The sequence below is a fragment of the Crocodylus porosus genome, unplaced genomic scaffold (assembly GCF_001723895.1).
Source record: "Crocodylus porosus isolate Cpor-Errol unplaced genomic scaffold, CroPor_comp1, whole genome shotgun sequence".
Lineage (NCBI taxonomy): Eukaryota > Metazoa > Chordata > Crocodylia > Crocodylidae > Crocodylus > Crocodylus porosus.
Window position 1 is genome coordinate 14,598,225 of NW_017728926.1, and position 9,213 is coordinate 14,607,437.

The window sequence follows — 9,213 nt, forward strand, 5'->3', positions numbered from 1 at the left end:
CCCAGCTGACTTCCTGCCCTTTGGGCAGGGGGCTGGACTCGATGATCTCCCGAGGTCCCTTCCAGCCCTAATGTCTATGAAATCTATAAAATAATCAAAGAGCGTGCATGAAATATCACAGTAAGCACCACAATAAGTGGGAATGTTGCTGCCATCTGAGTTAAAACGTGGGTGGAGAGGCCTTATTCTGTATTATGCTTCTAATACTTGTGGGACCCACTTTTCTCTTGCTAACAGAAAAAAGGAGTGACTTAAGTGAAGATAGTGGTGGAGAGGGATTAAATGGGCCTCTAATGTTTTCTTTAAGTTCAGGGCCCCCAGATGATTCTGCCCCACTCCTGTCAGTCATATGGTCTCAGCTAGAAGGAAGGTCTCTGCTATGGGGAGACCTGGGAACTGCCACATGGTAAGTGTAGCCTTCAGGTTGATGATGGGCAGCTGAGCCTTTCTTAATTGGGAGCAGGGTGCTACTAGCTCCATGCTACATTTCTGCATCATCGGGGATGGTGAAGTTGGCCTCTTGGTGACCTGATGCAAGTATGCCGGCATCTGGGCTGGGTGGGGCAATGACAGGAAGGAACTTATATTTATCCCGGTTGTCTGTGGACATCCATCTCCAGATGGGAAGGATCACCAACACTAAATGGATAATTGATGGGACCCTCTGGGAGGACTGGCACAGATTCCAGGTGGCTGCGTTCATCCTACAGCAGAGTTTGTAACCCCAGACTCCTGAGGAAATGCTAGTACGAGATAAAAGCTGAGGGAAAGGGGGTAGCAGGGCACAGGTTCCTACTGAGAGGAGAGAGCCGTTTCAGGGGGAGTAAGGGTTTCCACCTGTGGCTGCCTGGCCTATAAGCCCTTATCTCACCTGAAAGAGCCCATGGAAAAGCCAGTAGTTTGAATATGGCAAGCAGTGCTCCCTTACATCCTATTTAAATATGCAGTTAGCACTGCTGATGGTCCTCAGCAACTTAAGAAGGAGCCTGGTGCTGAATTAACAACTTGCTCATTAGCAAACAAAAAACTCCTGCTAGAGCAGCTATATTTTTGCATTAAGGCTTCTGAGAATTTGCTATCAAGAAGTTGGTTGAAAGCCTGCTCAGGGGCTTAAGGATGGGAGATTTGTTACCAGCTGCTTCTTCCCTGTGAGTCCTGACACTGAACTAGGGGTTAAAAATTTACCTCTATTCTGAAATAAGCTGTGAGAAATCTGTTTCTGCTGTTACAGAGCTGCCTACTGCAGCCTGACAGACCTTGCTGGAGACATCAGGGACAGAGCTCCCGTCCTCCCGTTCCAAGAGCACGTGCACCCACTGGTAAGCGGGTGTGTTGGGGTCCCCTCCTCCCCCTGTGGATTTGAGCTGTGACACTTCCCAGCTGCACGGATTTAGCTCAGGCTAATTGCTAAGAGCATGCACTTCTGCCAACTTCAGTGCAGTTGGGTAGCAATAGCTGGGATCAGAGGCTGACCCAAAGAACAGCGTTAAATCCCAGCCCTCTTTCTACCTTGCTGATGCTCTTGGAGTCTGTCGATGCTGCGGTCACTGCTGTGACTACAGTGTAGTATGGAGACACCTGAGCAGGCTTTCAACCAACTTCTTGATAGCAAATTCTCAGAAGCCTTAATGCAAAAAAGGGATGTTGGTACAGGCTAGCTGATGTCCTCTTTGCGAAAAAGGGATGGTGGCTGGCTAATGGGTTTCTAATGCTCCACCCAGCCAATCACTTCATGCATCATGGGGCTCTTGTGCCCTCCAGCTTGGAGACCAATGTGATGGGTTTGTAATCTTGCTCCAGCTGCTAAACCAACAGGGCTTTTACCCCCCAGAGCTCTTCAAGTTGCTTTGCTAATTGGTGCATCCCCTTGTTACAGCTCATGCGCACACAATCCATGAGTGCCCCATCTGATCCCACATCCTTGTGCCCTCTGTGGGTATTACTTGCCTTTTTGACAGCAGTGAAGGATGGAGTCTTCCAAGCCTGGGCCATGCGTCTAAATAACCAGGAGAGAGCAATGCAGCATATCCAGCTCATGCTATTTAGTGCCCTTGCTGGTAGCATCAGCAAAGCAGCCGGGAACAAAAGGCAAAAGGCCTTCCCTCTACTAAAAAGATGTCCCTGGCAGGCAGAGGGCAAGCCCCTGAGTCAGCCTCCTTCCCCTGTGGACACCATACACAGCCTGTTTCAGTCTGCTGGCTAGAGTGCCCCAGAATGATCCTTAAGTGAAACAGTTAACATCGTGCCAAGCTGTGCGCTCGCCTCCCAACCTCGCTGCACCGTGCAACGCGGCTTTGGCTCCGCTGCTGGCTATAAATAGCACTTTTCAAAATAGATTCATCAGATGAGAACTTGTCTGCCCAGCGCCTCCCAGCTGGAAACGCCCCTGCATCTCAGCTGGGCCGTGGAGATGTCACCATTTCACCGCTCGGCAGCGACACCCGTTGTGAGATGAACAGGAAGCTCCCAGTGACCCTCAGTTTTTTTCCTTCCACTCTCTATCAACCCCTTTCCCCGTTCATTTTCACCTGCGCCTTCTGGCTGGTGTAAGTAGGTACAGGCCTCATTAAAGGCAACCTAAGTACTAGAAATAAGCTCCCAGCGGTGACGAGGCTGCATGCTGATTCAGAGGGACTCAGCAGGATTTATCTAAATTAGGAGGCTAAATTCCTCGTGCCTGCATGTCTGTGATGAGTAATCTTTGAAATGACAGCTTGGCCCCAAACACAAGACTCCCTGCTAAGAGAGTATTTTCACATCTCCCTGCTCTTGCCTGCTGGCCTCTGCTGAGAGTTAAACATCTTTTCTCCAGGGACTGTCTGCCCAGCACCTAATATCAGCACAGTGCTTTGTGGCTTTTGCAAGGTTTGGGATGGCTGCGTCTTAATTATCCGAATTATAGCATGGTGACCCCTGTATAATTCCTCCTTTGGGGTCCCAGCTGAAATGGGAGGAACGGGAAGGGTTATCTAAACTACTTCTGCTCTCTGGATGACAGAAATAGAAGAGCACCCGAGTGGTGCAGGTGGTTCTGCCTACCCGAGCACTGACTATAAGAGGTGTTTCTGGTCCTGTTTTCTCCCTTGTAGGCTGCCCCAAAACAGCAGAGCGCTTGCTCCAAACAGCAGAGAGGCCCGGTGGAGTTACTGTGGAATGGGGGTTAGGAACAAGGAAGAAAGTTTAGTTAAAGGACTTGGCCACTAAGGGAACAGATGTGGAAGTGAAGTTTTGATTCATGGATTTCCCCTGACAGATTTGTCTGCCCAAGGTACATGCTGCCGTACAGTACAAGGACATGAATGCTATTGCTAACAGGTGCTGATGGATGCACATTGGTGGCTATAGGACAGGATGATATTTCTTGCTGTAATCTCCGTGCTTGGCTGTATTAACCTATGTTTTAGGGACCTAAGACAAACATCCCCTCCGACCCTTTCACAATGCACCAAGGAGGGATCTTGCATTTCCATAAAGAAGCACGTGTCCAGGGTTCACATCGTGGCAGTATGTTACATTTTGGATTCTCCAGCCCAATACATCCTGAACAGCTTATGACAATGTATGCCTGTAGTTAGTCATATTAATTCTGGACTTAACAGAAACTAACTTGTCCACAGTTGTCTTAGAAACTTCTTTGGGGTGATGGGGCTTATTATTCAGTTACGTAGTATGCAGGGATTAAGCCTGGCAATTGTCTAAGAGGATTGTCCTATGTGAGACATTTGAAATGGATGGTCAAAAATGCTCTAAATTGTATTTTAAATTCTACACGAACAAACTACTAACAGCAACCAAAAGAAAATGAATGTTGCTCTTGTTTCTGTTGATGCATAATGCTTACTCCATCTGCTCTCTGAAAAGGACTAATTCTCATCAGTTGTTTGAATTTCTGAATGAGCCAGGTCCTCATGAAATGCCTTTTGACCCAGGTCATGGCCCGCAGGGTCCAATCCTGCCAGGCCACAAGAACCTGCAACTTTGACTGACTTCTTGAGGCCATGCAAAATTAGGTCTTTTCTCCCAGCTCAGCCAATGCACTTACACTCCTCTGCCTCTTGTGTTAATCTACATCTGGGATGTCGGGGGCTCTTCCAAGAAAAGACAGCCCATTACGCTGAACTCTGTATGGGCGCAGCAATACAGAGAAATGTTTTCTGCAGGAGGATGGGGCTAAAGCATGCTTCCTTCTTGAAAAGCAGTTGTCTCTTTCAAAAAAAACCTGCTCAGGGCTCAAGAAGTTGTGCTGTTGGAGTGCATCCCCTTGAAGAGGACTGGTGATATAGGCAACAAGACTTGTCCTGCTCATTCAAGTACATTGATTTTAGGGTCAGGATAAAGGAAGTGTGCCCGTGATGGAAGGATATGTTTAAGCTGCTATGAGTTTCTCAGCTAGATGGCTGAGACTGGTCTAGGAGTTAGCAGAGGGGAAGTAATTGCATCGTTGTGTGCTATTCCCAGTATCTTTGCAAACTTGCAAGGAACCATATCAGTTTGGTCACCTGCAAAAGCTTGCCAGGAGTGACTACCATCTCTAACCTGCTGTAGCCTTGTCCAGATGGGCCTGGCTCAGATGCCCTTGCTCCATGAGCAGCCCTGGCTGACTTCACTGGCATCGTGCATGAACAGCGCTATTGGCACAAGCAGAAATATCAGCATTTGGCCCAAAGGCAGCAGTAGTGCCTAGAATGATGTGTTGAGAGAGTCTGATTTTTTTTTTCCCCCCCCCCCCAGAGTGGGAGCCGCAAAGCAGCCATGGGTACCCCCTCGTACTGCAAACCATTTAACGAGGCATCTCTTTGCCACTCCTTTGAGAAATATTTTACCTTCCCAAGCTCAGTACTTGACCTCCATCACATCCCTTAACCGAGGAACTCAAAGCACTTTGTCTCTATTCATTGATTGCTCCAGTGATAGCATTGCTTTGACAGAGCCTGTTTTGAAAAGCAGACAGCAGCCCTTTACAGACCCCAAAGAGACGGAGTGAACTGGGAGCTGGCTCTAAGCCCCCTCGGGACACCTGCATCTCTTACCAAAAAATGCAGTTGGGTCTTTAATGGTGGCATGCTTTTCCCCACCTCACTGGAAGGTTTGCAAATAAGTTAGCAGCCTCTACAAGGGGGTGTCTTCGGCAGCACGGCATTTACCACGGTTCTGGTGCAATGGGTCGGTGTCTACTCGGACAGAAAAACCTTATCACTGATCCGCTAGCATCTCTTCCTGGACCCCCTGTTTTGTCGCTAATCCATGGTTCTCTGTGACAAAGTAGACCTAGCCCAGCTTGCTTTGTGGTGGCAAATTACCCTTTTATCAAGCTGCACAGAAATTAGTGGCTGAATTTGCTTGTTGGGAGAATGCAACAATGCATTTTAAAGACAAGTCATTTAGATTAGAGAGGGTGGCTCCATACCAGTCCATTTTGTCATGTAAATGCTCAGCACATCTAAAACAAGACTATATTTTAGCAAATCTCAGGCAAGGGTTAATTGTTTTGAATGCATTTGAATAACAGCTCTAAGACAAGTGATTTTTTTATTTTTTGAGGCATAGCACTTTAAACAAATTCCATCAAACTTCAGGGCTGCAGTTTTGGTTATATATCACATTTCCACAAGCCAAGAAAAATTCCTGATATAGAAATGCACAACCCTTCTCGCCATCTCTCTTAGGCCTGACAGATACTGCACGGAAGAGAGGACACCAATGTTTAGGCTCGTACTTGCCATGATATTTTATGAGGTTGCTTCCTTTCCAGTACCTGTCTGTTTAACCTTGCACAGGCTGCTATTAGGACAAATGTCCCAACCATACACATCCGTCATGCTGTCCTAGCACCACAGCTGAGATTCCCTTTACTTCTCCTTCAAAGCGATACTTGTGAGTGCTTTCATACATTTGCTTTGATCCCTTTTTTTTTCCCATCTCACCTATTGGCATTCTGGTCTCATCAGCTGAGGTCTGTGCTGATGTTATTTATTTTTTGGTCCTGCAGTTAACAGTGATTTTTTTTTTTCTTTTAATCCATTCCCCGCCCCCCGCCGCCACGTTCTTAATTGATGAGCAACCACTTCACCTTTACACTTGCTCTCCTGGGTGTGCACGCCAAGGTTACTGATGCTGACTGTGGCATCGATTGTACCAGCAGGGGCAGCAGACGCAAAGCATTTCTTTGCCACATCAAAACGGCAGCACTTTTTGAACTGGGATTCTTGGCAGCAGGAGCCGGCACAAAATTACAGTGCATCTTTCTATTTATTTCCATCTATTCACTAACTACTGAAATGAGGCTAACTTTAGTGTTGAGGGGATGGAAGAAACTTAAATCCTCTGCACTCTGTGCAGTATTTAATATGACGTTAAAATCCAGAGGATGGGCCCCTGTGTGCGGTGAAATTTGGGGCTGAATGAACCCATGCTGTCACTTTAAAAAGCCTCAACTTGATGAAGGACTCTCAAGCATATGCCTGAGCACAGCTAATGATCACACAAGATTTTGCTGTGAACAGATTTGTGTTTGAGCCAGAAATCACTTTGGCTAGAGACAGAAATTACAGGTAAAACAGTATAAGTGAGCAGAAACTGATTCAAATCTGTAACACAACAGAAACGCAGTGCATACATACAGCTTTCCAAATGGCTGAAGCCAGCTTAAGATAAGCCTGGATGGATGTAGTATCAGACTTCACTGATTTTTAAGTTAAATTGGTTTATTGAAAGAAAGATTTGAGTTAACTCAGTCCCCCAGCATCCCAGGATGCTTTGCACCTCCCCTGCAAACCACCCCCCTTGCAGGGTGGGCAGGATAGCCTTGGCCCAAGCTGTCTGCTCCAGCTGAGCAGGGAGGCGTGCTCTTGTGCTCCCCGGCTGCTGGCCTGGGCCACCGCAGACTACATCAACAGTGAACGTCTGTCCACTTGCTTATCGGTTCAGTCTACGTAGCTTAAACTAACCTGCAAAGACTGAATCGATTCAGCCTCAGGCTCTCTGACTGTCTGTACTTAGCCCTTGTGTTTAAACAGTCAAGTGAAGCCCCTCGTCCTTTACCCATGCCTAGGGTCTCGCTTGACTCTTTCTGTAGGTAAAGGAAGGGAACTTTTAGTATCGCCAGAGATAGTGATAATAATGATCATTATTTTCTCCATTTTAGGGCCCCCTTTGTGTCTGGTTCACTTCGGCCTTCTCTGCTGTTCAGATGCTCCACAGCCACAGTCTGCTTCTAAAACATCTGGAGCAAACCTCAGGGCCAGGCAAAACCTGGAGGTTAGAGGAGACAGGACTCAGAGCAGCTTCCACCACCTAAATCATTCAAAATGTCCTGAGAGGTAAAACTGGCATCTTTTTGATCGCTATTTAGGAATTTCCTGCCTCCATCTTTCAACAGGGCCAGGAAAGCAAGAACACACTCCTGGCATCATTTTTTCAAGGCCTTTCTTAAGGCATTAGGCTGCTCCCCTTCCCCTCTGCGCTGTAAGAAACAGCTGATCCTGGATGGCGAGAGGAGTGGCTTTGGGTCTTTCTGGGGGCTGGAAGAAATGACTGCAAGAGCTAAAGCAGGGGTGGCCTTGCTAGCTCAGCAAGATGTTGTTCCTCTCTCACTTGCCCACATGCTCAGGTCTCCCGAGCCACTTGTTCACCTATGAAGCAGCTCTGCGCTCATCCCCAGCAGCTGCTCCTGAGTACCCAACCTCAGCTGGAGCTGATAGCCAGGGTAGGGATGAGGTACCAAATCCACTAGCTCATGAGATTTGGAGTTGTGGGTTGCAGGCCTGATACCTACTTGCTGCGTGACCTTAGGGTGGCGTCTTGAATCTGCAGCAGGCTGCAACGTGGCCATGAGCTGCTGTGGCACTAAGGCTGATGGAGCTGTGTGAGAAAACGTCCCAGGACGAAGGCAGGGGTGGAAGGCCTGGTCCAGCAAACATTTCCCATCTGATGCAGCGCTAGAATTCACAGGACTTGCTCACGCGCGTTGGAGAAAGCACTGCTGGACGGCAGCTGCACGGCAGAAGGGGCCCAGAGGCAGCGAGGAGCGGGTGCGAACAGAGCACTGTGATCCCTGAGGGCAGAGAGGCCACGTTATTCCAGAACTGCAGACTTTAAAGCCACCAGAGACCATCAGATCTTGTCTTCCCTCGTGCTAACAGAGCCAGGCACCTGTGATACGACTCGAGTGTTTTCTAGCGCAGCGGCTCTCAACAGGCAGCATGTACGGACATTCGCTGCCCCAAGAGAAACTGCCGGGGGAGGGATTTAACCCTGGTTGTTCCCAGGTTATTTGTGCACTTTTACCTTGGGAGAAAAAACCTGAACATCTGGACCCTCATGGCTTCTGAGAGAACAAAGAATCTCCCAAGGGAAACTGCCTCGACAAGGCCTCTGTTAGACTCGGGCAGCCTTGGAAGACATCGGCTCTTAGCTTTCCCTCCGCTCCTGAACACTGTAGAGCAACTCTTCTGCTGCAAAGCCCCCAGACAACCCCAGCAGCGTGGCCTGCTCCTGACCCTACCGCCCAGGTCCGAGGATGATCCTGGCTCAGGGGTGACTTAGTGGCAGCCTCTGCGTGCATAAGGGGGGTGCATCAGGAACTGGGCAGCAGGGCACCCCACAGGAAGATGAGGTCTAAGGGTCACAAACTGCCGGAAGCGTGTTTCAGACTGGACATAAGGAAAAGCTTCTTTACCGGCCAAGTCTGGACCAGACTCCCCCCAGAAGTGGTGCAAGCACCTGCTCTGGATACCTTCAGGAAACACTTGGATCTTATCTCGCTGGGGTGATGTGACCCCAGCTGACTTCCTGCCCTTTGGGCGGGGGGCTGGACCCGATGATCTCGCGAGGCCCCTTCCAGTCCTGAAGTCTTATTTTTGCAACAAAAAAAATATATATATTGCTATATATAACTCCCCCTCCCAGACTCCGCCAAGCGGCCCGTGGGGTTCGCTCGGCAGCGCAAAGCACACTGAACGTTGCACGGTCCGCACCGTGCTACTGCGCGCCCATCCCTGTACCCTGCCCTCCTCTGAGGGGCCAGTCCTGCAAAAGTGTGCGCCAGATAAGGGGGCCACCACAGAGGACAGTCCGGTTGTCCTCTATGGATATGAAACCCAACGCCTTGGTGTCCTCCACGTTTTTTCTTGAAGAGGAAAACAGAGGAGGTGAGGGCGCCGGGCTGTGCCTCGACAGAGCAGCAGAAAACCAGACCGCCACACGAAGTCCGCC